The sequence below is a fragment of the Mustela nivalis genome, assembly GCF_964662115.1.
Source record: "Mustela nivalis genome assembly, chromosome: 11".
In the NCBI taxonomy this organism is placed as follows: domain Eukaryota; kingdom Metazoa; phylum Chordata; class Mammalia; order Carnivora; family Mustelidae; genus Mustela; species Mustela nivalis.
Window position 1 is genome coordinate 26,938,049 of NC_139030.1, and position 15,694 is coordinate 26,953,742.

The following is a 15,694-nucleotide window of genomic DNA, read 5'->3' on the forward strand; positions in this document are numbered from 1 at the left end:
CTATAAAAAAGAAAGACTATGGACTCTGAAAAACAATCTGAGGGGTTTGAAGTGGTGGGGGGGTGGGAGGTTGGGGTACCAGGTGGTGGGTATTATAGAGGGCACGGATTGCATGGACCACTGGGTGTGGTGAAAAAATAATGAATATTGTTTTTCTGAAAATAAATTAATTAATAAAAAATGCAAGAAACAAAAACAAAAACAAAACAAAACAAAACAAAAAAACAAAACAAAACAAAAAAGAATCTTGCCATTTGTGACAACATGGACAGAACTAAAGGGTTTTATGCTAAATGAAGTAAGTGGGACAAAGAAAGACAAAGACCATATTATTTCACGTGTATGTAGAATCTACAAAAAAAAAACATGAACAAACAAAACAGAAACAGACTCATCTACACAAGGAACACACTATTGTTTACTTAAGTGGGGAGTTTGGGAGGGGCAAGCAAAATAGGCAAAGGGGACTAAGAGATACATGCTTCTAGTTATAAATAAACTATGAAGATATAATACACAGCATGGGGAATACAGTCAATAATGCTGTAATAACTTTGGTGACAGATGGGAATTAGACTTATCGTGGGGATAATTTCATGATGCCAAAACATCAGTATGGTGTATATCTGGAACCAATAGGATAGTGCACATCATTTATATTTCAATTTTTTAAAAAAGCACCACATGTTCTTATTTAAAAGCAAAAACCAGAAATACATAGACACTGAAGTTACAAAATATCCCTGATGAGAAAGCATTTAATTCTTCCTGTTCATATATGCAACACATTAGATTGGGTTATTTATAGAGGAAACAAAATACTTTTCTAATGTAAATTGTGATTCAAATATTGACACTTCTTTTTTCAAAAAGTTTTGATTTAGCTTGTGTGAGAGTATAGAAATCTGAATCAGCACATAGAAGTTTCTTCTTATCTCAATTTTTATAAATTTTGAAACTGTGAATTTTAGTATCTCTCAATAAGAGAATAAATAAAAATCATCTAGGGGCGCCTGGGTGGCTCAGTGGGTTAAGCCGCTGCCTTCGGCTCAGGTCATGATCTCAGGGTCCTGGGATCGAGTCCCACATCGGGCTCTCTGCTCAGCAGGGAGCCTGCTTCCTTCTCTCTCTCTCTCTGCCTGCCTCTCAGTGTACTTGTAATTTCTCTCTGTCAAATAAATAAATAAAATCTTTAAAAAAAATAAAAATAAAAATCATCTACCTGAGAAGATGCTGGTATAAATTTTATTTTATTCATTTTCTTGTTGATAGCATATTGATTTTGGTTTTACCATCACAGACTTACAGCAATGTATTAAGATAAAGTAATTCCCTCCTTCAGCTTCGTAAGTAAAGCAGTTGATACAAAAGCTTCATTTTGCTTGCTTAGCATGTGTGTATGTATGTGTCTGTCTGTGTGTATGTGTGTTTTAACTGGCTGCCTTTATGGCTCCAAAGTAGATGACAATTCAGAATACTTGTAATCCTGTAAAACTAGATACAGCACTTTAAATGTTTATCGTTAGAACATGCCCAGTAGCAGATGGTGGCATGCCATTTTAGAACCACCTAGAGGCACAAAAATTGTCCCATGTTTTTCATTTTGGCAGATGCACATGCCCCTTTGGCAAACTTCAGAAAACAACTAAAAGACTTACACCTTCAAAACAGATTGTATTTATAGGGGGATGTATGCAATTCAACAGGGGTTGTGCGAAAGACGAATTTCAGAGTCAGTACAATCAAATATATAGTATAGTTAGCACAAAACTTTGGACATGAAATTAGCTCAACTGCATTATTGTCTATCAGCATTTTAATAAACCTTAAGTAATTATTTCCAGAGCAATATTAAAATGAATTTTAACAAATTGATGCATGCCAAATAACTTGTTTTAAATGTAAAATTCAAATTTCTCATAAAACTCAATTCTCAGTAATGGCATTGCATTTCAAGCATTCACATTTTGATTTAGCATAATGATACTTATAGACTCTAATATCCACTCAACTTTAAATCTGATTGTGAAAATAACTTTTTAAAGTCACTAGAGTCATCAGATATTTCTTCAGAACTTCCTAAATTTATACCCCCCCTTCACACATGCTATTTAGCATACACATACATGTTCTCTCACTCAGCCCGACCGGTGAGTTGTTCCTTTACCAGTCCCTCCCAACAAGACCCTGAGGTGTTTATTTTTGTTTGTTTGTTGTTTTTTGTTTTAAGATTTTATTTATTTCTTTGACAGAGAGATCACAAGTGGGCAGAGAGGCAGGCAGAGAGAGAGGGGGAAGTAGGCTCCCTGCTGAGCAGAGAGACTGATGTGGGGCTTGATCTCAGGACCCTGAGATCATGACCTGAGCCGAAGGCGGAGGCTTAACCCACTGAGCCACCCAGGTGCCCCCAGACCCTGAGCTTTTAGGACAGAATTCTCTCCTCTTTACCTTGCTATTCCTATCACTTATGACAGGGTCTTGCCCAGAGTCAGGGATCAATAAACAATTGAATCATATAATGGACTTATATTGAATTATATACTGTCATGAGTTCAAATAACAGCCCTGGTGGGAGAAAATATATGTTGAGTTACTCATTAGTTTCATTCATATCCTATTTTCAGTTTAGCCCCTGGAAAGCCAGTGATTTCCTTTCTCTACTGGCCTCTTGGATTCATAAATGGCTTGGCTTCACTGAGGCCTCCCCCAAGCCTGGCCTTTCCAGGTAAGCTCTAGATTGTCCTGATCCCTAACTAAAACTCGCTACTTTGACCTCATCCTTGGAGGCTTGTTAAATGCCTAATTAGTTAAAATGGAGAGTTGAAATGAGAAAAGGAATAGAAGAAAAGCATGAAAACTGTAACTTGAATTGTAATCCTTCTGTTTCTTTTATAAAAGTAATAAAATGTACTTCAGCAAATCAAAACATTATGGAAACATGGAAAGGGAAAAATCAAAATCTTCAGGGGTAACTATTGCTGATATTTACAAAATATTTGCAAAATAAATTTCAAATTTGATACCACAGCACATGCTGTTAATACCTTATCTCTTTACCTGTCATTGCAGGGTTTTCTCATGTTGTTAAATATTCATTTGCAACATCATGAAATATCTACATATTTGTGACTTTATTAAATAAATGATGGAAACTATGGACTATTTTACTAAGGGGCAATCTTTATTCTGGACATTTAGGCTACAGCAAGAAATAGATAGGATCCTTTTTCCTCACAGATATTATAGCGTAATTGAAGAGACAGCAAATGAGAAAAACACATAAATAAGAGAACCTTGGCTTATAAAAGTGCTGTGCCATAGCAAAACTGGCTAATATGACAGGGACTAAAAGATGTGAAAGGGTATGCACTCTTGCCTTTATTCTCTTGTGATTTAAAAAAAGTATTTATATAAAAAGTTTAAACACCTAGTTACATAAATCAATGTGTAAATTTCTAATTATATCCTCCAACGTAATCCCTAATAATGGAATGACTGAGTCAAAACTAGGTGTATTTTTAAAGACAATATCTATTCCCAAATATCAACTGCAACACTTTTAATAATTTAGGCTTCCAACAACAGATTACAAGATTGTCATAATCTACCTGCCAAGAAACAACCTATATGCTTTCATATATATATAGTGGGGTAAAGTGGAAGAAGATATTATTAGCTAATGCACTGCCAAATTGACAGCCATTACGAAAACTCACACTGCTATACAAAGTTTATGTCAAATCCATGGTAAGACTGAATCTTTTATGTCCAAGATGAGAACTACTAAGATATGCAGTTGTTGCTACTAGTATTCCTGAAATCCTAGATACTTTTTTGTAACGTGCTATAACACATATTTTTCAGTATTATTAAAATTTGACAAACTTTGGTTAAGGTCAGATACCACAGGCTATTTATTATACTGCACTACAACTGCCAAAGAACAACACTGGAATCGCTGTGCAATATGGATAAGAACTGATATGATTGAAAATATAATCACGTATTTTACATATTCATACACTTGTGGGTTGTATTTTGGGGTCATTAAGTGAAAAATAAAATACTTTGGGTTTTCTGAATAATTTTAATCATAAATACACCTAGGTAAGATAAGCTAATAGAACTACATTTTTTTTTATATTATTGTTTTTAAAAGAAAACTAGGAGACTTCCAGGGTCATTTTGTCAGGATCCATAACATAATATATGTGAAACTTGGAAAAGCACTATGAAATAAACATTATATGTTAAGGAATTTTGTTCCCATATTTTACCAAAGTGAATTTCAAACATCAAAAATGTACCAAAAAATTTGGTCAAAATAGTTTAACATCAACAATTTGATAAAATTTACTACACACTCACACACACAGCTATATCTGCATATAATTCGAATTGCTAAACTGTTGACTCAAAAGACAATATTAAATGGATCTTTTTGTGATAAAAATGTTTTAGTGACAAAATATGTTTATGTTTTACTATATTCATGAGGATAGCTCATGGTTTAGATACGTATGCTACCACATGTATTAAATATGGTCACAAGGTGACCTGAAACAGATTTTATGCTACATTTAATCTAATCTCTATTTCACCTCTTCCGTAATCCCTCAAAGCAGGTCATTCCATTTTGGAGAAACTCTAGCTATAATTGTGGACTGAAACTATATTTCTTTAGCAATTTATAGATACAGCCAAACATGACCTCTGTATATTGGCCTCTTGATTGTTTATTTCTTCCAAGTAGGCTGAAATTCTTTGGCTCAAAAGCCCATGGGTACCAAACTCTTTTCTTTTCTTTCTTTCTTTTTTTTTTTTTTTTTTTACCAGAACCAATTGTTTTAAAATTAAAACAAGCAGATTTCTAGACATTTAGAGTTGTTCTATTTGCATACCCTATGAAACTAATCCAACCTCTGCTGACCATAGATAAGATAAGCCAGACACTAGAAAGTTTCCAAACTGTTGTTATCCTTTGGAGCTCCATGACCCAGAAACTCTCTACTTTGCTGCTGAGTGACATCACCTGAACACATAAGCACCCCCTTTGATTCTGATCCCCCACTCTGGAAATTCTGAGGTGGAGGAGAATAAGACTTAATGTCTTCAGTCTCTGGACAGTCAGTCTCCTGCTGTTAGGGATTTACCACCACACACATCTGTCAGAGATTGTATGTGCTACTGCCACCTCGTGGTCTAATCTTTCTCCTTGATCAGGCGCCACATTTCTCAAAACCTGACAAGCCTGCACCATGTACATAAATTCATTTAACAATTATTAGTATTCTTATGGCTGTTACCTTTATACTGACTTGCCCTCTGAAATGTCCTTCCTTCTTATGTGATGGGCCTTCATTTTTTTAGAACATAGCTATGTTATATCCTATGAGCTTTAGTTTCACAACAAACAATAATTACTTCAATTCTTTCATATACATAAGATTATCATTCTGGTTGTCATCTCTGTGTACATTCTTCTTTGTCAAAATCTCTCTCTGACATGCCAAAGACTGAACATTCACCTGCAGTGTTTGTGTCCTGGGAGGGTGAAAGCTGGGAAATCTTAGGTATAATTGCACTATCCGTCATGCAATACGCCAACGTTTAAGTAGGTACTAATACAATGAGATTAACTGCACTTAGCAATTAAGCCATGTTGTACATCTGTTAGTGTTTAAGAAATACAGAGATGAGTTTATCAGTAACGATCAACATCGTCACAGCAAAAGGGGAGACCTTCCAGATAAAATGGCAACTAAAGCAAGCTGTGGATTAATCACCTAATCATCCCCAAGCTAGAGGGAGAAATGATGGAGCTCAGAAACTTCCATAAATACTGTAAGAAACTCACAGAAGGTTACCTGGCCCTGGCTGAGTTTTGGTCAGATCGAAAATGACATTTAAACACCAAAAAATCCTTGTGGATGGAAAAGGCATGGAATAACAAAAATGAATGTATATATTTTCTTTTCTCAATCTAAAAATCTGTGTGGGTATGCTTGCCAGTCCCCTTAGATCATGAGGCTGGAAAGTAGCCCGGCTAGTTCGGCACTGCCCACTGACTAAAATTATGGAGCCTGCAACACTCTGTGATAGGAAATACTTAATAACTGGTACAGAAACTGGCCCCCAGGGTTTCTTCCTACCCCACCCTGGCAAAAGACAAACTTTGTTAATTACAACCAAAGAAAACCCCACTTACAAAGGGAAATGGCAGAGATTGAGGTAAAGAGAGTTTCCAGTAAAAGTAAAATGCTAACAGTGATAACTGATAACTGAATGCTAACGGTGAATGATTATAAAGCCAAATAAATATATTGCTCAGAGTCAACCACCCGTCCCTCCTAAATTACCAATAAGATTTTCAAACCTGGGCTTCTCTCCATCATCCTTAAGTTCACATTAAATTCCTAAGAATAGGAGATCACAAAGTAATATCTGAGTAAGGCAGTGCTTATAAAAGAAAGATAAAAGACTAGAACACCTGTAATGGTCACATCGAAATTAATGGTTTAAAAATTTTTTAAATGGTAAAAATAATATAGATCTTCAAAAAGATAAAGGAAGGCATCGGCAACAAAAAGTTGTGACAATTTTTCACAACTTTTTGTTGCCGAAAAACCAATTAGGAATACTGAGTATTTCCGAGTATGAAAATACTGAAAATCAAACGTGTCTGATAACACAGACACAGGCAAAGGATGGCTGCAGAGCTGAAGTGTCAGATAAGACTACAGGAAAGGATAAAGATATAGAAAATTGATACCTTTTTATGAATAAAGTTTAGGTGAGAAAAAGGTGACATGCACATATTCATTACAAATAATGATTTGTATATTATACTAAAATCTAATGTACACAATATCCATATTTACATTTATGATGAAGAGAGATAAAGGAATTAACGAATGGAGTTGAAAGAGAAAAATTAAAACTAAATAAGAGAAATCTCGAATTAAACAAAATGATGATAACATGCCATGTACTAAAGAGCTTAATTAACTCCTTAACTGGCACTAGAGTTCAAAATGTATAAAAGTGATGAAGTTCAGTTGCTGAAGGTCAACACATGTTATCTTCTTTCTAAATCCAAGGAACACTATTGGAAATTAGGAAATCTCCTGAAACAAAAATGTGGTATGTATTCAGAGAACTACAAGTATCCTTTGCTTTTGCTTTACTTCTATGCTTATTTATTTATATTTATCTTCATGCTTATTATACTCACAGTGAGTCATTGTAAGAAAAATTTTTATATTTTATAGTTTTAAATATAATATAATAATAAAATACAATTTTATATTTCCTAGAACATCATTCATTTTTTTTTAAAAGATTGTATTCATTTATTTGACAGACAGAGATCACAAGCAGCAGAGAGGCAGGCAGAGAGAGAGAGGAGGAAGCAGGCTCCCCGCCAAGCAGAGAGTCCTATGTGGGGCTCGATCCCAGGACCCTGGGATCATGACCTGAGCCGAAGGTAGAGGCTTTAACCCATTGAGCCACCCAGGTGCCCCAGAACATCATTCTTAAAATGATGTAGGACTTGGCACAAGAAGAGGCATCTTTTCCTCTGAGATACTAGTCTTTACTTCTAGTTAAAGACTTCTATTAGCTCTTCAGAAGTCCTCTCCTTAATAATAGTCACAATGGACAGCAAACTAGTCAGAAACCTAATTAAAAGCATGATCGTGCCTATTAGTATACTAATCAGTATCTGCCTCTACAGCTTTATGAGGCTGAAAAGTTTCTAGTCATCCACATTTATTCTTCTTCCTACTATCGCGATTACGTAATTCATTTGCTTAGCCAATCAATCAATTTAAAAATATGGTGTTTGGATAAAATATTGTATAGTTATACAATGCAAATATTACAATACAAATTGTATTTATTGTATACTACAAATTTTATAATACAATACAAATACAAAATATTGTATAGTTAGCATCTTAAATTTAGTGCACTTGAAAATATGTATTTAATAGAAAAATGTTTGGTGTAGCATTGTTCCAAGTAGCAAGAAAATAAGAAACAACCCATATATGCATCAGCAGATGAATAATTGAGTAAAATCATGATTCTATTAGAAATAATAAATATTCTGTATTATGTATGAATTACTATGAAGCGGTGCCCATGTCCTTTTATTAATGAAAACTGTAAGGGGAAAAATTATATAGAGTATGATTCCATTATGATTTTTTTTAAATAGCAAGGAAACTCCATAGTTTTGAACTTAAGTATAAGACTAGAGTAAAAGATATGGTAGGGTATACACTAAAATATTGTTGGAAATGCTGAGAGAGAGAAAGGATAAATTATAAATATTTCTTTATATACCTCTGCTTTACTTGAGACACTACAAGGAACATATGCTACTTAAGAAAATTAAAAAATATGTATCTGTGACAGAAATATATGCATAGTTTCATGATATCTAAATTTATTCAAACATATAACAATTTTTGGCATTACTGAGAAGGAAAACTATCCTCATCCTGATCTTATTTGTATGTGCATTTGGTCTTGAGTGATTTTTTTGGTTGTCATGAAAGGCAGGAGCAAAGAAAAGGAAACTAGATAACCTTCAAACATTTGGGAGCTGCTATGAGGGCATACTCATTTAGAAAACTCACTCTGTGGAGTTTAATAACATCCATTTCACAAACCACAGGGTTTTCCTATCTTACAAATCAATTTTATTCTATTACATTGGTGAATTAGTTTCTTTTCGTGGATCGGTTGTTCCACTTTAACTGTTGGCCTTCTTATAAAACGGAAAGACATGTATTAGGAGTACAGAAAATAGTCAAGATAATAGCCCAGCAATACTTGGTACTTATCACCTAACCTCTTCTTTTCAACTTTTCCTATACCTCAGTGACTGCAAGTAGTCACCACTGAATTAGCTATGACAACCTAGCCACCGCCCCTATTCTGTCAGAAAGGGTTTATTAGGAGTGTAATGATGAACCGTTCTATTGAGGTTGTCCTCTATTTCCCTGTAATCTCATGCAAAGACTTTGAAATCCAAACTAGGTTATCACCATTCTTTTATTTTTAAGACCTAGGAAAACTAAATCTGATGACTGTTAACAATTCTTTCCCTTCTTTAAAAACAATGACCATTATTAAATTTTAAAAGGAAATTTTAAAAAAGCTGAAATAAATGCCCTCTATGAATATTTGGGTATTTGTATAAGTAAAATAGAGTAAACTTCTACACTCGTATCTTGGTGTACTCATATTTATTAGTGCATGCATATGCAAGATATATAAATATAAATATATTTGTGTATGTGTGTAGACATGTGTGTATATATTTACATACACACAAAGAGAGATTCATTAAATTACTTAAAGAATTTCCTTTTTCAAAATTGGAATGCCATCTTTTCATATATACTTATGTGAATTGAAATATACATAATGTTTGGTGCCAAACAGGTTTTTGGTTTTAGTTTTAATAATAATGTATAGTATGTATATTATATTTCCTATATTTTAACACAACATTTGAAGGAATTATTGGACCAATAATTTATTCCAAACTAGGTAAAATGCTTATAAACAGACCCTAAGTTAAAAAGCACTTCTACACTTCCCTACAACCACTCATTTTGTTAAGATCTTATTGACATATAACTTTATGTAAGTTTAAGGTGTACAATGTGATAATTGGGTATGTGTGTATATTGTTAAATGATTATCATGATAAGGTCAGTTAACACATCCATCACTTCACATTATTTTGTGTGTGTGTGTGGTGAGAACATTTAAGATTTAATCTCTTAGCAACTTTCAAGTAATGAATACATTATCGTTAATTAGAGTCATCATGCTGAATAGCAGACCTCAGAACCTATTTCTGGTATAATTGGAAGTTTGTATCCTTTGGTTAATATATCCCCACCTCTCAGTCCCCTGGCCACCACTATTCTTTTCTAGGAGTCAAGCTTTTGTAGATTCTACATATAAGAAAGATCATACAGTATGTATTTTTTATCTAACTTATTTCATTTAGTATAATGCCCTCAAGGTCCATCCATGTAGTCACAAATGACAGGAGTCCCTTCTTTTTAGGGCTGAATAATATTCCATTTTGTATTCCATATTTTCTTTATCCATTTTTTTGTCAATGGACACTTAGGTTCTTTTCACATCTTGGCTCTTGCAAATAATGCTGCAATGAACAAGGCAATGCAAATACCTCTTTAAGACAGTGATTTCATTTCTTCCATATATATACATATATATATATATTCAGAAATGGAATTCATAGATAATAGAGTAGATAAATTTTTAATTTTTGGAGGGACCTCCACACTGTTTTCCACAGTGGTTATTCCAACTTACATTCCCACTAACAATATTCAAGGATTCCCTTCCTCCACATCTTCACCAAACACTTTCTGCTTATTACCTTTTGGAAAATAGCCACCCTAACAGGTGTGAGGTGATATCTAATTGTAGTTTTAATTTGCATCTCCCTGATGATTACTGATGTTGAACATCTTTTCATGTTGGCTATTTGTACATCCTTTTAGAAAACAGTCTATCCAATCCCTCTGCTCATTTTATAGTCAGATCATTTGAGGTTTTGTTGTTTCGTTTTTGCTATTGAATTATGTGAGTTTCTTAAATAGTCTACAAATTAACCTACTCTCTGATATATAGTTAACAAATATATTCTCCCATTCCCTCTTTACTCTGATGATTGTGTCTCTTCCTGCTCAGAAGCTTTTTAGTTTGACATAACCCCATTTGTTTATTTTTGTTTTTGCTGCTTTTACTATTGGTGTCATATGCAAAAACAACAACAACAAAACAATGCTAAGGAACTTTTCCCTTATATTTTCTTCTAGGAGTTTTATGGGGTTTGGTATTACATTTAAGCCTTTAATTTATTTTTTATATTATTTATTTATTTGACAGAGAGAGAAATCACAAATAGGCAGAAGTAGGCAGAGAGGCAGGCAGAGAGAGGGAGAAGCAGGCTCCCTGCTGAGCAAGAACATGCTGTGGGCCTTAATCCCAGGACCCTGGGATCATGACTGGAGCCGAAGGCAGAGGCTTAACCCACTGAGCCACCCAGGCACCCCAGCCTTTAATCTATTTTGAGTAAATGTTTTTATGTGGTGTAAGACAGGGCTCTAACTTCCTTTTTATGCATGTGGTTATCCTGTTTTCCCAGCACCATTTGTTGAAGAGACTATACTTTTCCTATTGAGCGTTCTTGACTACCTTGTCAAATATTATTTGACCATATTCCTGAAATGTTTATTATGTTCTCTTGATCTATATGTCCATTTTTATTCCAGGAACCATAGTGTTTTAATTACTACAGCTTTGTAGTATTATTTGAGATTAGTAAGTATCATATCTTGATTATGTTCTTATATTTCAGGATTTCTTTGGTTATTTGGGGTCCTTTGTAGTTCCACAGAAATTTTAAGATTCTACTTTCTATTTCTGTGAAAAAAGCCATTGGAATTTTAACAGGGATTGCACTGAATCTATAAATGGCTTTGTGTATTATGGACACTTTAACAATATCAGTTCTTTTGATCAAAAAATATAAATGTCTTTCCATTTATATGTGTCTTCTTCAATTTCTTTCATCAGTATCCTACGGTTTTTAGGGCACAGATCTTTCACCTTCTTGGTTAAATTTATTCCTTTTTTAAAAGATTTTATTTATTTATTTGAGAGAAAAATTGAGAGAGAGAGAGAGAGATCACAAGCAGGAGAGAGGAACAGAGAGAGAAGCAGACTCCCCACTGAGCAGGGTGCCCAATGCAGGACTCAATCCCAGGACCCTGGGATCATGATCTAAGCCAAAGGCAGATGCTTAACTGACTGAGCCACCCAGGTGCCTGGTTAAATTTATTCTTTAAGTGTTTCAGATGCTATTGTGAATCAGATTGTTTCCTCTATTTATCTTTCAGATATTTCATTGTGAGAATATAGAAATGCAACTGATTTTTATATGTTGATTTGTGTCTGGAAACTTTGCCGAATTTATTAGTCCTAACAGTTTTATTTAGAGTATTTAGTATTTAGTGGAGTATTTAGAATTTACTGTCTTTAAGATCATGCCTTCTTCAAAGAGAAACATTTTCACTTTTTCTTTTCTAATCTGGATGGTTTTAATTCTTTTTTCTTGCCTAATTATTCTCTAGGATTTCCAATAGTATGCCAAGTATGAGTGGGGGGAGTGGGCAACCTTGCTCCTGATTTTGAAGGAAAACCTTTCATTGTTTCACCAGCCAGTATGATGTTATCTGCAGGCTTGCCATCTATGCCTTTAATTAGGTTGAGGTGTGTTCCTTTTCTACTCAATTTGTTATCGTCTTTCATATCATGCAAGTTTGTTGAATACTGTCAAAAGTTTTTCTGCATCTATTTAGAGGATCATATGATTTCATCCTTCTATTAATGTGGTGTGTTACATTTATTGATTTTTCAAATGCTGAGCCATTCTTTCACTGCAGAGATAACTCTCTTTTGATCATGTTTCATAATCCTTCTAATGTGCTGCTGAATTCAGTTTACTTGAATTTTGTTAAGAATTTTTCATCTATATTTTCCTTATAGTGCCTATATTAAGTTTGGTATCAGGATAATGAGTAAACTTGTAAAATGAATTTGATAGTGCTCCTTTCACTTCAATTTTTTTGGAAGAGTTTGAGAAGGATTGATATTAATTATTATTTAAATGTTTGGTAGAATTCATCAGTGAAACCATCTGGCTCTGGGCATTTCTTTGTTGGGAAAATGTTGATTACTGCTTCAATCTTTTTAGTCATTATTGGTCTGTCCACATTTTCCATTTCATCATGACTCAGTCTCAGTAGATCATATGTTTCTAGGAATTTACCAATTTCTTTTAAGTTTTCCAATTTGTTGGTATATGACTGTTATAGTAGCCTCTTATGATCTTTTTTACTTCTTCAGTGTCAGTTATAATGCCTTCTATTTCTTTTACAGTTTTATTTACTTGAATCCTCTTTGCCTTTTTCTTGCTTAGAGTAGCTAAAGTTTTGTCATTTTTGCTCATCTTTTAAAAAACCAACACATTTTCTTTTTTTTTTTTCTATTTTCTTTTTAGTCTCTATTTCATTTATTTCTCCTCTTTCATTTACTTCTCCTCTAATCTTTATTTCCTTCCTTCTGCTAACTTCTGGATTAGTTTTCTCTCTCCTTCTGATTCACTGAGGTGTGAAGTTAGGTTGTTTAAGTGGGATCTTTCTTTATTCTTAATGTCGGCATTTATTGCTCTAAACTTCTTTCTGGAATTGCTTTTGTTGTATCCTATAGGTTTTGGTGGTTGTGGTTTTGTTTTTGAATAACAAACATTTGAATACCATTTGACAGTCTATAAAATGTTTTCACGTTTAGCTTATTTTACTGTTAGGATATGAAATTACCCAGTAACTAATTTGTTCTATGTGAATTTTTATTATGAAATACATCACAGGAATATCATGTGTTATAACTATTTCACAAAGTAAGTTCAACAGAAAAATATTAAGAAGAGAGACCCAGACACCTCTTCCTATCTTCACACTGATCTCTAATTGGCCTCTCAGCTTGTGTTTTAAAAACAAATACTCTAAATATATTTTCCTTCTAAAAATATATGTTGGTTCAGGGTTCAAAATCTACTCACTATCCACCTTTGCTTCTTAGCACCAAGGCTAGGACCACACTTCAAGACATTGTTCCTCTTTCAACTGCTTCTCCCCCATTAGTCTATAAAAATTCTCTATCAAAACCTTCTCTGCTCTGCAGGTTTTGGACCAAATATTGCAGGAATGGTGGTGTCTTTCAAGTTTCTCTCTCTCTTATTTTAACTTCCATAATAGCCAAATACAATGACAACAACAGGACATTGTTAAAGTCAGTCATTTGGCCATTTAATCACATATAACATGATAGATGAAAACAAAAATGGAAGTTAGAGTCTGAATGAAATTCCAAGGCACCTGGGTAGCTCAGCAGGTTAAAGTCTTTGCCTTCAGCTCAGGTCATGATCTCAGGGTCGTGGGATTGAACCTTGCATCGGGCTCTCTGTTCAGTGGGAAGCCTTCTTCCCCCTTTTCTCTGCCTGCCTCTCTGCCTACTTGTGATCTCGGTCTGTCAAATAAATAAATAGAGCCTTAAAAAACAAACAAACAAAAAAGAAGTTCCAAACACTGACAGCAGCAATGAAAATAGGAAAGAGGGGATGAAAATGAGAAATAATGGGAATATACACTTGTCAGAATTTGGAGGTGAACTCAACGTGCCAAGAAAAGAAAGGATGAGTTTTTGTCATTGGCAACTGGCTAATTCGTCTAAGAACACTACAATAAATAAACAAACGTGAAGTTTTACATATGGCATATTTCTTTATTATTTAAAATGTTTAAATATTAAATAATAATTTTAAATAAATTTTATTTATTTATTTATTTTTAGTTTTTACTAGTTTCAGAGGTAGAATTCAGTAATTCATCAATTGCATGTAACACCCAGTGCTCATTACATCAAGGGTTCTCCTTAATGCTCATCACCCAATTACCCTTTCCACCCCAGCCACCTCCTCTCCAGCAACCTTCAGTTTGTTTTACAGAGTTCAGCATTTCCTAACAGATGATGTGATACTCCATGTAGAAAACCCAAAAGATGGGGAGGCTGGGTGGCTCAGTCATTAAGTGTCTGCCTTTGTCTCAGGTCATGATCCCAGGGTCCTGGGATCGAGCCCCACATTGGACTCTCTGCTCAGTGGGGAGCCTGCTTCCCCCTCTCTCTCTGCCTGCCTCTCTGCCTACTCGTGATCTCTCTCACTGTCAAATAAATAAATAAAATCTTTCTCTGCTGTGAAGTGTGTAAACCTGGTGATTCACAGACCTGTACCCCTGGGGATAAAAATATATGTTTATAAAAAATAAAAAACTAAAAAAAAATTAAAAATAAATAAATAAATTAAATCTTAAAATAAAGAAAGAAAGAAAAAGAAAACCCAAAAGACTCCGTCCAAAAATTGCTAGAACTGAAACAGCAATACAGAAAAAAAAAAAATCAATACACGGAAGTCAGTTGCATTTCTCTCTTTCTTTCTTTCCCCACCCCCACCAGCTGCATTCCTACACAGTAACAATGATGCAGAAGAAAGAAAAATCAAGGAATTGATCCTATTTACAACTTCACCAAAAACTATAAGATACCTAGGAATAAATCTAAACAAAGAGGCGAAAGACCTATACTCTGAAACTATAGAACACTTATGAAAGAAGTTTAGGAAGACACAAAGAAATGGAAAAACATTTCATGATCATGGTTTGGAAAAACAAATAGTGTTAAAATCGCTGTTACCCAAAGCAATCTACACATTCAGTGTAATCCCTAGCAAAATATCATGAGCATTTTACATAGAGCCGAAACAAACAAACCTAAAATTTGTAGGGAATCTGAAAAGACCCTGAATAGCCAAAGCAATGTTGAAAAAGAAAACAAAAGCTGGAAGAAACACAGTTCTGGACTTCAAGCTGTATTACAAAGCTGTCATCATCAAGACAGTATGGTACTGGCACAAAAACAGACACAGAGATCAATGGAACAGAATAGAGAACCCAGAAATGCACCCTCAACTCTATTTATTTATTTTAGAGAGAGAGAGAGAATCTCAAGCAGACTTTGT

General features: G+C 34.2%; 1 protein-coding gene across 1 annotated transcript in view; it reads right to left on the minus strand.

Annotated features, from left to right (window-relative positions):
• Positions 1-15,694, minus strand: part of LRP1B (LDL receptor related protein 1B) — a 1,916,825-nt gene that overhangs the window by 1,683,067 nt on the left and 218,064 nt on the right. The window lies entirely within an intron of this gene.